The 16,267-nt window shown below is 40.0% G+C and overlaps 1 protein-coding gene across 1 annotated transcript in view; it reads left to right on the forward strand.

Moving 5' to 3' along the window:
* The first annotated feature begins 2,459 nt into the window (after positions 1-2,459).
* plxnb2a.1 (plexin b2a, tandem duplicate 1) overlaps positions 2,460-16,267 on the forward strand; it is a 239,462-nt gene continuing 225,654 nt past the window's right edge. Inside the window, exon 1 of the mRNA XM_082509940.1 lies at positions 2,460-2,990. The gene's annotated coding sequence lies outside the window, so the exon portion shown is untranslated. The remainder of the gene's footprint in view (positions 2,991-16,267) is intronic.

The following is a 16,267-nucleotide window of genomic DNA, read 5'->3' on the forward strand; positions in this document are numbered from 1 at the left end:
ACGTGACATCTGCACAAAGCCAAGATGGTGACAGTAAAAAGTTCAACACAAAGCTTTGGAACTTCACAAACTAATAAGTGGCATTTTTGTCATTTTCATTTTTTTTAAACCACGATAGTACCTGATATGTGTTCACTCTTAGAAAAACAAGATATGGTATCTAGCAAACAGACACAAACTTTAAACTATAAGTTATAGCCCTAAAATATACGAGAACTCTACACCCATGACCCTTGACCTTTCCCACATACATACATTCTCACTGGCAGCTTATTCAACTCAACACAAAATAATTCCCACCACTCCAAGTTATCCTAAAGCACTGATGCCTACTGTAACATTCAGGAGACTTATGAAACAAAAGGTTAGGCCTCTGAATGGCCCAATGTCAAGGATTACTTCTTAGACAAATTCTCCAACAACAAAGCCTCCATTGTGGCCCACCAAGCTCTCAAATTAACAGCGGGAGCAACCGCACACTTAACAGGGCTTGACAGGCAGCACCACCACTCTCGCTTTGAAGCATCTGTAGAAAACAGGAAAAAGAAATGAAATCAGTGTCTCTGAGGAGTTTAAATAGATGATGATAAATAAAAATTAACATGTTCATAATATGTTTATAACTAAACTTTAATCTAAAGCATGGCTAACATCACCTTTGGGAGCTTCTGCTTGCTGCCTGTTGGCTTGTTTCTTGATTTCAATGAGTTTTCTGTGCTGTTCATCATTTCTCTTAAATCGCGCCAAATTTAAAGGAGGGGTTTTTGCTATCTTTAATTGCCTTCTATTTGTTTTCTATTTATCAATCTATTTATTTATTTGGGACTGAGTTTACTGCGAAGGCGGCAATTTGGTGACAATGAAGCACACCTTTTCCGGATGAGATTTTCAAAATAAAATCCCCTTTAGGGAACTTGTTTTATGGGTTAAAAGAATAAGTAGGTTCTTATCGTTTATTTTAAGCTTGTATTTACTTTTAATTAACAGAAAATGATCTCTGTTGAAACACAAATCGTTGCTAAACATTAAGTAATTGCGAGGACAATAATTACAATGCACCAAGGTGCCATTAATGTGCTAATTTGTACACTTTGTATACCTTCTGCACATTAACACATGCACGGAGCAGCTGCTGCAGGAAATGATGCATGCTGTTTTAATCACATACAAAGGCTCTCTGCTCCTTCTCTGCTGCTTTGTCTGAAGAAAGTTCAGTTAGACATGGAAAGGAAACAGTTGATGTTTTAAGTGTTTAGAGCTCAGAATTAGAATTTGAAAAGCCTCAAATGCATGCAGAGATATAGAAAAGACTCATAAGACTCATTCTTGTTTCTTTAGGGAGTTCTTCTTTCTTACTGTTGCCAAGTGCCAAAGCACCTGACTGTTCCCATATGGAAAAGATATATATAAATCTTATGAAGTTTGTATCTGTCTGGTGTGAAACTTGTATGAAAAGCATACAAGAGTGAAAACAGATATAAGATCCCTTGAAAAATTATTTAAATGAAACGTGTATGTTTTGGATACTTCCTAAAACAATATATGAAAGTAATGAGAAAGTGGCCACTTTCATGAGTAAATCATATAAGCCTTATATGATGGGGTTGCAATGTAAAGCTGCTTCATAACTAAAATTTACAGCGTCTTACATGGAGCTTCAGCTTCCTGCTGTCAAATGTGCCCAGATATTTCCTCAAGCTTTCCAGAAATGTTACCTTATTGATCTTAAAACTTTTCTAATGTCTCCCTTGGTTTTCTTGTTTTCAGTGTTTTAGAATAAAACCCTGCCTTTCCTTTGAGGCAAAAGAAGAAATTTGTTGTCTCCACTTACATGTCACTCTAATGGTAATGTTATTTATATGCACATGACTTTGCAGTGCTTAGACACTCTAGACGCTGTAATGCAGCACTGAAAGTAACCGTAGGTCCTAATCCTCTTACCAACCATCGCATGTCATTGCCTGCTCAGGTTGGATGGTCTGCTATGTTGTTTCGTAAACCCAGCAGCCTTTATTTACTATGTATTTTTGGTCTTATCCCATTTTCTTTGGTTTACTTATAGGACTTATTCTTTCTATTGGTCCCTAAAGTCTGTACTGAATGTAGAATAAAGGAGGTTCGAATTTGTCTGAATCAGCTGCAAAATCAAATACATTTCAGAGAGCTGGTGTCTCTCAAGATTTTATGGTCATTTTAAGTGACCAGATATTTCCCCTCATCGTTACTGCCCTTGTTTTACAATGACTTACTTTGATGTAAGTTTCCTTAGCTTTGAAGCTTGCTTTTCACTCTTATTTTTGTGCATTTGACTCATCTCCTATCTATCCTGAACAAGGAAATTCTTGCACATAAGATTTTTAAGGTTAAACCTTCTATAAGCTTTTATTTTGAAAGGAAGCTTGTGCATGCTTTTTGTGTTTGACGCTGCAAACCTGACGGAGCATATATGCCAACAGGCATTGGGGGTTAGTGTTAGGAGGAGGAGGAAAAGCCTTCACCCTGATATTCCTCAGTTTTGTTGCATCTCGCGCCGTTTCCAGTGGAGCTCGTGGCAGTAGATCCTGCTGGATGTGTGCAGCTCGCGTCGGCTCTGGATACGGAAAGCACGCGCTCCTTCCTTTAAAAGCTGGAAGTATACGCGTGTGAGCGGGCGCGCGTGTCTGAGTGCGTGTTGGCTTGCCATATGAATCACACCTGAGCCGGGTGTGCAATTCCTGGGCGTGTAAAGCACATAGAAGGCAGCGTGTCCACTTGTTTGCCGTGGGAATGTTGTTAAACTAAACTTCCCCGCAGCGGCTCGGGCAGACGTGCGCTGCGCTCCGGTCCGGTCGGCACTCTTTTCCTCCCTCTTCCCAACATCAGGATGTAATTTGGGCAACTTTTTGAAGGACCGAGGACACGCAGGACGAGTTTTATCAGCTAACATTTGATTTAATTGGGGAATACTGTCGGCAGTCTGTCGCAGAGGGACGCCAGCGGCGGATCCAGAGGTACGTTGAGCGGCGTTTTGGCTGCCTGCTTGTTACTTTTTAACCGCACCTTTTATGAATACTTAACGCAGAAACAAAACTATTGTTCGTCCTCAAGCGCAGTCTCCCAAAGCCCTTCACAGCAGAAAAGCCTTTAAGGAGGATTTTAAAGATCTCCAGAGCACTCGTGATTCCTTATCAACGCGTGAATTCCCCTCGATGCCTTGTTTGGAGAACGCTACACCAAACTCCGCTTACAAAAGTTCAGGTTTAAAAACAAACATCGGTTATTAGCGATTTGAACGGTCACCATTGTGATTAAGTGGTGTTTTATACTTAGCATGGAAGGTAGTTGATATTCGGCATTAAAGCCATATTCCAATCACTGCGTTTTCTTTAGAAAAAACAACAACTTGTGGACATGATTTCATCCGTGTAATCAGCTGCCACTGAGGAACACTAAAACTTTAAGTTGCCAAAGTTTTAAAAGTGTCCAGCTGATATGGAGTCTCGGCTGTAATGATTGGCTGCAGAATGTTAGAGTCTTGCATATTGCTAATGGGTTAGAATACATTTAATTTAAAGGTTCCTAAACGAAGTCTGGCATATGGGAGACAGCGGAATGTGCTGGGACCCATCAATACTCAGAACATCTGGAGCCTCAGCCAGTGGGCTGATCCTGTTGAGTCGGTGACAATAATATATTCCAGACCGACTTCCTCCAGTGTCAACTCCACATATTGGAATTTACAACAGCTGTAGGAACCCATTATCTTTTATTGATTCTGCCCATTAATTCCATACCGATCTCAATGAGAGGGGCTTTTTTAAAAGACTCTGAGCTGTAACTCAACATCAGTTAGATATCCCTAACATTGTAGTTAATGTAATGTGGTTGAAGCAGATGTTTTTTGAAGGCATTATTGATCATAAGTGCCTAAACCATTACAACAGCAGCCAGATAATGGTTGTACTTAGTCAAATCTTTGGCTCCAAAGGTCATTAAAACACATTGGTCCCCATCTCATGCGAGGAACTATGAATCTTGGAAAGTGTGCTGCTGGCCATCTGCTTCAGAGAACTGCTGTACATGATGGGGAGGTAATTGCCCATGGTGTGAGTTAATGGATTAGAATAGCCTCCACACTGCACCTTGGGCTCTGGAGCCATAAAACTATTATAGCTGCAGCGACGTAGCTCTGTTTAGATTCAGGTTGTTTGATGTTATTAGGGCTAACAGGACACTCCAATCAGCCGAGCGTGCAGTTTCAAGGCTTCTTGAGCAGTTCATTGTCATGTTTGAGCTACTGCAGCCACTGGGGGGGAAGTTTGGATGAGCGGGAGTCGATCAGATGTGTCCAGAAACTTTATAACTCCTACCTTTTTTTCCTTCTTTTTTTTAACATGAAATTTGCAGCCAATTACCGGGTTGTGCTTACTGTGTCAGTATGAGTGATGGAAATGTCTCCTAAAAGTCATTGCTGGTGCTTGTTCAAGCAATGTTCTCAATGAAATCGCATCTCTAATGTGTTCTTAAAGCAATCGATGGTTCAAAAGCACCGTGTTAGTCTGAATAAGCTCTTCAGTAAATCCCCTTTTTTAAATGTTTTCCTAGAAGCCATGCTATTTAATAGGCAGTTTTAACTCATCTGCACACAATGCTACGGACAGCACAACACAAACCCTGTCTTCTGTTTAGTGAAGTGACTCGTCAGCTGAGCTTTACATTGAAAAAGCCTTAGATGCAGACAGTGCAGGTAAAGGGAATTTCACTGGCTGCTCACTGGGTTGATTCAGCAGGACGGCTGACTTTCAGCTCGGTTACGTAGAAATGGAGAACTAAGAGAAAGGAACATAAAAGGGCAATGCCTCCTTTTTCACTTATTACTATGACATTTAACATTTTGGAAGGTCAGCAGGTTAACTGTGTGTTTTTTGGGTAACTTCTAGAGACATTTTGCATTTGGCAACAGAGCTTTTGGATCCTTGAGGTTACCTTTCTCTTTTCTATTTGCTTAAATAGGCTTTACCCTGGTCTGAAGGCTCGGCCAAATCAGAACTGACAGTAAGTAATATTCGCTACTTGTACAGTTTAAAAAAACAAGACAAAACCCAGATGAAACAGGAAATGATGTGGGCTGAGCTGATAATTTAAGTTGTTAAATTTGGCACCCTTTGCCTTTTGCTGGTTTTAAAGAACAACACAATTTAAAGGAGTAGTTTAATGTGTTTGGGAAGTGCACTTATGCACCTTTTAGCCACATGCTTAGTTTGTAACTGTGATATTACTGCGCGGTTAGCTCAGAGTGGAAATGTGTGGGAGATGGCTACACTCTTGGTAAAAAACAAAGTACACCCTCAGCCCTTGTATAGAAATTAATGAGGTAAATGGCAACCAGTTGCTGCTAATCATGATTAACTTAACATCAATTAGTTTGGCCAACTCTATAAAAGTGGAAGCTTTGGTAACTTCCTGGTCTGGAGCATTCAGGTGTGTCAAGGTCAGATTGTAATGCTGAGATAAATTGCAAAATACCCAAGAGGTCCGACTCAGACTGCACAGCCCTCAGTTAGCATTTTAAAGGTTGAAGTTCATGACAGTTAGAAAAAGACTGAACAAGTATGGCTTGTTTGGAAAGGATAAGGAACATGGCAGCACACCTTAGGTTTGCAAAATTACATCTGAACCAACTACAAAATTTCTGAAACAAGGTTCTTTGGACAGATGAGACCACAGTGGCAATATTTGGACAATGCACAACACCACATGCCAACTGTCAAGCATGGAGGTGGAGGGGTAATGATTTGGGTTCCCTGTAGTCACAGAGTCAACCATGTATCCCTCAGTATACAAAAGTATAGTGTGTACTAAGTATTCTGGAGTCAAATGAGAGGTCATCTGTCCAGAGCTAAAGCTTGGCCCAAACTGGGTCATGCAACAGGAAAATGATCCCCAAGCACAGCAACAAATCTAAAACGGTCCATCTGATTGAAATGCTGTGGATAATACTTCAGAGCTGTGTGTAACTGAATGCCTGCAAATCTCAATGAATTAAAGCAATTTTGTAAGATGGGATGAGCTACAATTCCCCGCAAAATAAAGCTATCGTGTTATTGTCAAATTAATCATGTGGTGTGTTTAGTTTTTCACAGGACTGTCTCTAGACTGTGTCTAAAATGAAACAAAATGTACCTTGAACGCTCACTAATTCATAAACTGTTCATTTCAAAGTATTTATTACATTGTAAATGTAATAAATAATTACATTACATAGTGAATGATCTGTAACAAAAAAAAGGGGATATTGTCAAAGTCTCTCAGAGACAGCTAGTCTAAAGGTGAGGAATCAAGTATAGCTAATTAACTGCTTTATACCATCCAGATTCATTTAACCTTGTTGTATGGATTCAAACAAAAGAGTAAGGTTTCTACGCAATAAAGTACGGTAGCAAGCTAGCTTGCTCGGGCAGTTTCCCAACTCCTCATTCAATTATTGGCTGATTTAACATCTAATGGAAAATGCCAGCGCTGCCTAAACAAGCTACGACATGGAACAAAGGAAAAAGAGGAATTATCATTAATAACGGCTGGTATTTTTCCAGCGTGGCGATATCTATTATGTAAGTTTGATGTCGTTAGCCATTTCCAGGCCCAAACACGTTTTCACTTAAAGGCTGAAAGAATTTGGAGTCTTTAATTTTCTGCACCACGTCAGTGCAGAAAATTAAAGACTCCAAATTCTTTCAGTGACAGAAATGATTAATATGAATGTCCTACAAGATATTTAAGTCAATACTCAAGAAAAAGGGGATTTCTAAGGTTTAGAGGAGTTGGCAGTAAATATAGCTTGCTGCTAGACATCTCAAAGTAATTTAAGAAAAAATATGAGCACTGCTTTAAGTTTGGATTTAAACTAGGTTGGAAAACTTTGAAGAAGTTGACAAGAGGATGTGTTACCTGGTTACTAAGTACAGGCTATGGCTATGGTTCGGCTAATAAAGATAAAGGATGGGAGTTAAACTGTTCTCCTGAAAAGCCCATGTTGTGGTCCGTGATGTTCAAAGAGACTCTGAAAACCAAAGCTCCACCAAAGCAATATCTGTGATGAACCCATCCACAGCAGTCACGGAAACCATGAACTGTAGTACATGCTCTGAGTTTTTAAAAACCTAAGGACATGCCGCGTATGAATGGTGCTGATAAAAAGCTGGCGATGCTGCGAATGGTGACTGAGTAGTTTTAAGGGGCTTCTTTTCAGTAAAAAGAGAGACAGAGTATTGCAGCGTGTTTTTTTAAAAAGACAAGAGGCTCATCCAAAGCAGCAGCAGATGTTTGGGCCCAGAAACAGGATCGGTAGGTCTCCACTTAACAAGCAGATTGGCTATCCACTTTGAGATGTTACCGAGCCTGCATGCAGCGTCCTTCCAGCTCGGCTTCTTCTTTACTTTTTTTTTTTATATCCTGAACCTGCTGTTGCTCTCACCTCTGCTAAGAGCTTGATTTTTTTTGTCTCTCATGTGTTTGTGTATTAAAAAGAGCAGCTCTGGCCCCACCCTGCACTGTGTAACCAACTGAACAAGTATTGTGTTTTTATGTTGGTAAAGCTCTCATCCATCAGAAGCCCAGTCAGTCTGAGGGCTTAACTATACATTAGTGTCACCTTTGCACTTCCACCGCTTGACTGTAAGAAACCTGTTTAAGTGGAATGCAATTTGGTGGTTGAGTAACAGCACCACATTCAATACTCTGCTTAAACAGGAAGTTATGCTACTGCTTATATACAGTACACAATGATAGTAGGCTGTAATTGGATTTCTGTGCTAGATAGAAGCACAAGCAGATAGTGTTGGTGTGTTTAATTTCTACTTCTGCTTTCAAACCAAAACTGATGGTTATTAGCAAGCTGTGGTTTAAAAAAAAAATTAGAAGAATTTGTTCTAAAAACATAAAAAATAATTATTTAACCCAGAGGAAGAATTTACAACAATACAGTGCTACAATGAAATACACAACTACTCTGTAAAAGTAATTATTATGTAAAATAATGCTTTTTGAAGCACTAAATTGTTAAGTCCCCAATTTCTTACGGTTTATGTGTGTGGTATTAAAAAGGAAAAAAAAAGATGGTTTTGTTGGTGGTGTTGCAGCCTCATCATGTTATTAGCTCAGGGACTTTGCATGAATCCCAGGCTGTGTAGCATTTTGCACAAGCCTGTATAATTTAATTAGCAGTAGTGCATCGTACTCCATAGGCTGTGACCGTGCCACTGTCTGCTAAGCTGTGATGCTACTCTGCTGCATGTGCTGCACACAGTCCTGGGAGTATAGGGAATAATCATTGTTTGTGATGAATATTGGTCTGCCAGTTTGTTAATTAAGCTCTATGAAATGCCTCCAAATTGAACGCAAGTACTGTATATGAGCAATTCTAAGTAATTATTGAAACTGTGCATTGATTTATGTATCACCCATTAGTGTTCAACAGTGTGTAGCTTGGCCTCTTGTCTACTTTTAGTGGCCACCAGAAAGGTCAATTTAAGCTAGCAGTACATGATGTAATTAATCTTCAAGAACATATTCTTGTTGTAAATATGTATCAGAAAAGATAATTGGTAAGTAAAGCTTTAAAATTAATAGTAAATCCTGTGCACCTCTGTAGACTCACCACTGCAGGTATCACTGCTTGAAAGAGAGAGGTTGTTGTGGGCCTGCAGCAAGGTTTACAAGAAATCTGCCAAATGTGAACAACCAGCAGTTTAATCTGCATGCAAGCAGCTTTCATTCTTCTTAATGAGGTTGGTGGATGCGGCAGCTTAAAAGAAAGTTTTTTTCATTTTTTTAAATCTTCAAAAAAGGTGATTTATTGGTATTTTATTGTGAAAACACTGACTGAAGAAACAATGACTAATTAATAATTTCACACAGTTTGCTTCAGAGCTGAATTGATTGATGGAGACAAGCTGGTTAATCAATCCTTATATTGAACCCGGGATGTTTGTATAGATTTTTATTTATTTATTAATAAATGAATCAATAAATCTCCTGATTATTATAACTATACTGTCCAAGTACATGCTGATGTGATAATTTAAATGTAACTAATATGCAGTGAAAAGTTTCACTCTCTGTTTTTGGTGTTTAAGTATGTTAAAGTTTAGCTTTGCAAAGAGCGACTGTTGGTTGAAATTACTTTTTAAATCCTGTTTCAGGTTTGCTTTGGGTTCTTACAGCCGTATGTGGAACAGACTGTTTCTGTAGTTGCAGAAAATGGCAGAGGCTGGTTTTAATCTGTATTTATAAGCTGTGAAATTGAACAAAATGTTGGAGATCAAACTGTCTCTAACAGATGGATGCAATGCTTCCTGTGCTGATTGTCTGCTGGGTGCTGCGCAGACGTTCTGCAGCATGTGTTGAGTGATTCTGCAACTAGAAACTTCACTTTTTAAAAATCTGAGCAGCTTCATAGGAGAGCTCCTTGTAGTATTTGTTGGCTTCTTTTTCAACATCTTTTTCATATTTGCGTAAAACCTTCTGAAAGCTTTCTAGACATCTTCATCTTCATTTTTATTTATTTTTTTATTTTTTAATGCATTTTCTAGCCTGTCAGCCTGTCCGTGGTTTTCAGTGCTGAGCAGCAGTAGCTGCTGTTGAAACGCAAAAAAAATGTCTCCGCTCTCTTAAATTCGAAGCATGGACCAAAATTATGTTTCACAACTTGGCAGAGAGAGCAACGGAAGACTGAGACATGCTTTCTCTGTGCTGCAGTCATTTATCACAGGGAGAGAGTGGCAAAGGTCAGAGGTCAGACAGCAACTTTTTAGGTGTGTGTGTGTGTGTGTGTGTGTGTGTGTGTGTGTGTGTGTGTGGGTGTGTGTGTGTGTGTGTGTGTGTAGGTGTGTGTGTGTGTGTGTGTGTGTGTGTAAACCCTTGGCAGAAGATATTGTTTTGCACTTCTTGATCAGTTGTTGTTGTTTAGCAGTTAATGGCTCCTAGATAAAGAAACATAGTTTATATAACCGCTTTCAGACGGCGAGATGAGTGCTGGGCACGGAGATGCTTTCAAAATATATTTGGAGAAATAAGACAGGGCAGTATGGGCGCAAAGGCTGTACCAATATTTCACGCTGTTTTTATTCCATCATGTTGACATCTGCCTGTTACGATGTCATTGTGATGTCATAGGGTGTCATATTACAACAATAAATGTTTTTTTGCAAAGCTCTCCTCACGCCCTTTCGCATGATATGTTACTTGATATCGTTTCTTTAAAAAATCATTTTTAACCTTTTTTAACTTTGACCTTGGGTGCTAACAATGGAGGTCAAGGTCAAATTTGTAGCCAACCCAGGTGCTCATGTGCCCCAGAGCCTAGCAGATTGTTGCTGAGTTTGAATATTTGCCATAAAGATTTGTGGGGAATGTAAAGGTTTTACAATAACAGCATTACAAATGGGAATAAAGACAAAAAAGATGAAAAATCTGATAAAAAATATAACCCAAAACATGGACAAACTAACACACCTCCCCCTCCCACTTGCGCTAACAGCAGGTCAAGTTGACATTCAGCCCTCCTCTGATTGGCTAGTCGAGGCTAAGCAAGTGTATGTGTGTGTGCATAACTTCACAGGAAGTAAACCTGTTGGATGACTCACGGTAATAGGTAATAGTTTCAGCTAGACTTTTCTTTGTTCACTTGTCTAGTTGCTTTTGGCCTTTGATCACCTCACAACATCGTCCTTCCTGGTATGTCATGGGTTGAACTTGACTCTTGCCATTCCATGAAATATTTTAAAAAGTTCCTTATTTTAAAACAGTGAAATGAAATGTAGCTGCAGATCTGTAACCAGTCCTGTTTCTGTGCAGTAATGTAGCCTTATGTCTCCAAGGTTTCTGCAATGTTACTAAACACTTAGAAACGCTTGTGAGGTTTCAGACAGTGGAAGGTAATGCATTCAAACCGCATGCTTTATTAGAGCAGAGATGAACAGGAAGTGTTAGGGATTTAAAAATAATAACATAAAAAAAGGAGGAGGAATGAGTGTCCAGGCCGTCAGCCAGTGGGTTGCTCAGCGTTTAATTAGTTGCAGTTCTAGCAAGGATGTTTATTCCAATAATATTAACATGACAAAGGGTTTAGACTTGGAAAAAGGTGGAATTAATTTACTTGAGCTGAATAATTTTCAGTAGGCATAAAAATATACTAATAATATTCAGTTAGTCACTTTGTCTTCTGGAAAATGCTTTTTTTTCTCCATGTATTTCTTCTGTCATTTAATAGTTATTATGAATCAAATGATTAGATAATCAATGAGCCAAATGCCACACATTGTATTGCCTCTAATGGCTACTTGGGGTGGGCTCCAAAAGTGAGTCTGTCCCCATAGCCTGCCATCTTTAAATGTCCAGCAGAAATAAACACGTTTGCAACCTGCTACAAAAAAGTTTCAATCTCTTTAGCTAATTTAAGAAGTGAGCGAGAGATGCAATAAATCTTTTACAGCTCACACATTTAAACTCTAACGTTTGGAGTTGTGAATGTTGACTATACATTATTGCCTGTATGCTGGGAGTTGAGCTGGGCCTGTCCTGTGTTTGTGGGGTTCGGTGCCTTTTGAAGCATTTTTGATACATGCGGCGTATCAGATAAATGCATCTTGTTAATGAGGCTTGCTTGTGTCAGCTGATGAATAGAACTCCATCCAAATATGGCCTGTTTGCACAAAACCAAGATAATGATGTTCATGTTGCTAAATTTGATGCTTGGGAACAGGAGGTCTCAAACTGGCGGGTGATGTCACAGTGACCATCTTTTGTTTTCAGTCTGTGCTTACTGGTGTAAAGTCTGTCTAGACTCAGTTTTTCCCGTGTTTCTGAGCCTCCACTCAGAGACTACACTTTATTTATAACGTATAGCTGTTTTCATGTGGAGCCTCTTAAAGCGATCATCCATGAGATTCCTCATCTTATTTCCAACCGCCTGCACCACCCGCACCACCAGCACTATGCCGACACCTTTGATATATGCTCATTGCTGCTCCGTTTGTCTCACACTTCCTTTACATTATAATGAGCGCGCTCAGTCATGCAGCCTGTTGGTAATAAACAACAGCAAACTGTAGCAGGCTTAAAGATAAAGAGCTGCGTGCTCTCTGTTTGTCTTTCCCTCTTTTCATCTCTGAATATTTTTTAGTCTTGTCAGTGTATTTAAGAAATCCTGCTTCCAGAAACATCAAAAAGTTGACTTTTTTTTTGCTCTGAGGAGGGTTTTCTATGAGGGATTCAGCCGTCTGTCGCTAGGTGTTCACAATAGAAAAAAGGTAGAGCCTCTCATCATAATTCAGCAGTTGTGAAACAGACATTTATTTTATTTATTTATGTGAATGTGAATTTATACTGTGCTTGGAGCATGTGCATCTCTGATAAAATAATGAGTCCATAAATGATAACTTCCCGGTCTTCAGTTCCTTTCATGTCCTCTTATGGTTTTAGAAGCACTTTTAAGCAGAATCATTTTTGATTTCTGTAAACGCCTCTACCAGGCAGGTGTGGGGGAAAGCAGGCCTAAATTGATTCGGTCGCAGAAAACGATGCTAAGTGATCAACTTTCTAACTGCGGAGCGGTTGTTCTGAGTGCATTTTAAGCCCTGAAATGCTCTCATGGAGGCTAAAACAAGCCTGCCTCTTGGATTGTGTGTCTGGAGCCACTGATTGAGGCTGGCGTGTACGCGGACGAGCTTTTCTGTGTTTTGTTTGTCCAGCTGTTAATGTGCCGTTCTCATTATGCTGCTGTTGTCAGGGAGCCTCCGAGTGGAGAGCGGTGATTTAAGAAGCCAGCCTGACTGATTACCAACCTGTGCTCTAGTCCTCTTGTTCTCTGTGGCCGTGCATGTGTAAATGTTTAAAGCGTTTACACGTGCACGACTTGTACAGGTCAGCTTGTGCTGCAGTTTAAAGCCATTATCAGTATAAGACTCAAATAAATAAAGCAGCGATAACCGCCACTAGCTACCGTCCTTTGATTCCAGTGCGTGCAATGGCTGTTCAGCAAGGGTCATTGTTATTGGTTCGATGCTAGTGCAGTCTGAGTTCAGTTTGCAGCTCGCTGAACTGTGCTCAAACATGCACTGTCAAAACGATCAGTATTAGTATCTGCAGTACTGTCCCTGTATTTACTTTGTACTGGATCGATCGCAGTATTGCACAGCACTAGTATTTAACCTGCTTAATCTTGATGCTTTTTGCGAGCCAGTTTGCTTATTGGCATTTGGTTTTCCTTAACTTGCTCTTCCATATCTTCTTTTAAAGTTTTGGTTTTCCATCGTTGAAAATTCAACATTTTATTGATGGCATTATGGGTTAGAAGCTGGAGACCACTGATGAGCTGGTCAGCTGTTTGATTTGAAATTATTCTTCCACGTCTTTGGCGTCAAAAAATAATACTGGTCTACATTTCTGCAGCTAATCAGACTGGACGGGTATGATTGCCTTTAGGTCATTTGCATTAACTATCTTATGTACACTATCATATTGTGCTGGTACTAATGGGTTAGCGGGTGCTGACTTCAGAACCACAGTAAGTGCTGACATCGAGTTTCTCAAGGTTCAGTTCACATTGAATGGCGTCTGCCTTTTAGAAGCGAAACATGACAGCCTCTCAAAAGAATACAAGAGAACTGAGCGTGTGTTAATTGAATGTCTTGAACTGTACATGAACCCTTGCTGCCCCCCGTGCCAGCTCGTGCTACGAACGGGTGTGAACTGCAAAGTGGAACTGCAGCAAACAATTACTGTGTCGCTCAATCATTTTGACAGTTCCTCCAGTGATAAATTCATTTGTGAGCTCAAGAGGAAACGTGTCAAACTAAGTTTCATCTGAAGCATTGTTGATCCTCAGCGGAAGACAAAAGTCTGTTTCTATGCTCGTCCTGCCAGGTGAGGAAAATAGATTTTATTGATGCTTGGCTTGACAAGTTTAAATTAGTGTTGCATATGAGGTTTGGAGTCATCTTTATCTTTTTGTTTTTGCTGGTTTAGATGTCTGACAATTTTATGGTCATTAAAATTTGAACTCTACAAATGGCCCTGTAATAATCTGTGTTGAGTGGGTGAAGAGCTGTATACAGAAACAATGACAGTCTCTGTTGCATTGAGTTGACTTGAGCACCAAATCCCAACAACAGTCGCTTCAAGGTGTTTTATAAAGTAAAAAAGAGATCCTACAATAACAGAGACAAACTCCAACAATTTGTTGATCCCCTGTGAATAAGCACTTGGCAACGGCGAGACAGAAAAACTCCCTTTTAACAGGAAGAAAGGGAGGTGAGGGAAGGAAGACGGGACAAAGACACATTGTGGAAGACAGGCAAAGAATAATAATAATAATAATAATAATAATTTATGATTAGATGCAGAGTGGTGTACAAACACAGGGTAGAAGAAACACTCAGTGCACCAAGGGAATGCCCCAGCAGCCTAGACGTATTGCTGTGTAACCGAAGGAGGATTCAGCGTCACCTGATCCAGCCATAACTAAAGGCTTTATGAAAAAGTAAAGTTTTAAGTCTAAACTTAAAAGTAGAGAGGGTGACCTTATAATAATGAAGGAACTCTTATGAGTAGTGAGTATATCTTTGTAGAAAGCTAGAAACGTGTGTTTTATTTCTATGTTCTGGTTATGATAGCATACATTCTCCTCGTTTTGTTCACTTAGAAGCCGAAAGATTATCGATTGCTTTTATTAGCTGAGTTTCTGCTCACCTATTCACAGGAAGTCTTATCAAAGCTTTCTTTTGCCCAGTGTTATCTGAACTATCCACTGTCTGACCATGTTACTGCTCTATAGCTATGCTTTAGTTGGACTGACAGTTGCCGGTAAAAGTATTTCAAAAGTCTGTGTTTGTGGACACTTAGTGATGATGAGACTTGATTTGTCTGAGTGTTTCTCAAGGAAATTTCAATACTGCAAAGCACGTACACATTCCAGGCAATTTCTCGTGGAGAAGAAACCCAAATGGCACAAGGGGAGCTTTGTGTGCGACACACACATTTGGCAAATTGTTCCCGTTGTTTCTCCATTCTGTCCTCCACATCACAAAAACCCAGGAAGGGGGAGCCCCGAGAGAGAGAGCGAGGGAGGGAGATGGAGGGGGAAAATGGATCCCATCAAGTCAGATCGCATTGTCTCGTTGATTGAACAATTTGTAAGTCTGTTTTGTCAGCATCACGCTTTTGCAGAACTCCCAGGAGTGCCGTGCACGAAGACCGCTGCACCATCGGGCGCCATTTATTTCACCCCAGCTGCCCTTTAACTTCATCATCATGACTGCTTACACGTACACACATACTCTGTATCTCTGTCTCACACACGGCAGTTTATGATGATAGATATTTGCCTGCGGAATGAAGAGTGGGAAGCGTAGAGGGCCATTTAACGACCTGGGTATTGCCGGCTGTCTATGTCTCTCTCTGTTAATTCAGGGTCACGTCAGTCAGCGTGCTCGGAGATGTGAGGCGTCACACTCAGAGCAGAGTAATGATTAAATGAATAAAGGGTTGCTGCCTGCTTGGTAAAGAATAGAAAACATGAAAAGACAAAAAAAAGGACTGAGGGAGGAGAGCTACAATGCCCCTCAGTCTAATGATTCCAGCCAGCATTTCTTTATCTCCATTTAATTTCATACAATGCCTTTAATTACTTGCTATTCTAGTTGCTAACGTCTATTGTACGGGCCTATTACAGGAGGAGCAGGAGGTTCATTATACTAGAAAGATTGATGCACTTCAAAATCTTTCTTTTTGGTGTTGAGTAGTTTTGCTTTTTTTCCTTCTTTCATGAGAAGTTGAGCGAGATTTTTGATCTTCTGCGTTCAGTCTTGTGTCTTGTGGCAGTCTTGTGGCTCTTCTGTTTGGCAAAAGGTTTAAATTTTTAAACAGTGGAACATTAAAATTCAGTTCTCCCACCAAAACACACCTGTGTTTGTAACTCTTAGTAATTATAGTTTTGCTTGTAAAACAAGCCTCTATCCTCAGGCTAATATTCATGGAGGACACATGTGCTCGGCAACCACTTTATTGGGAGCACCTGCGCAGTCTAATGCAGTCCATTACAGCAGCTCCACCATAAAATCTGCTTTCATAAAGCTTATTCTTGGGCCGCTTGACTGAGGCAGAAATCACATTTATTTTGGTCTTGGTAAAAAATTTGAATCTTGTTTATTTAACACAATTATTTTTATTATTTTGGAGGGAGACGGGGTCATCCAGTAGTTGGCTGGGCCCTGATTGCCAGGCAGCCTGT

Source organism: Aulonocara stuartgranti (genome assembly GCF_965226115.1).
Source record: "Aulonocara stuartgranti genome assembly, chromosome: 17".
NCBI classification, from domain to species: domain Eukaryota; kingdom Metazoa; phylum Chordata; class Actinopteri; order Cichliformes; family Cichlidae; genus Aulonocara; species Aulonocara stuartgranti.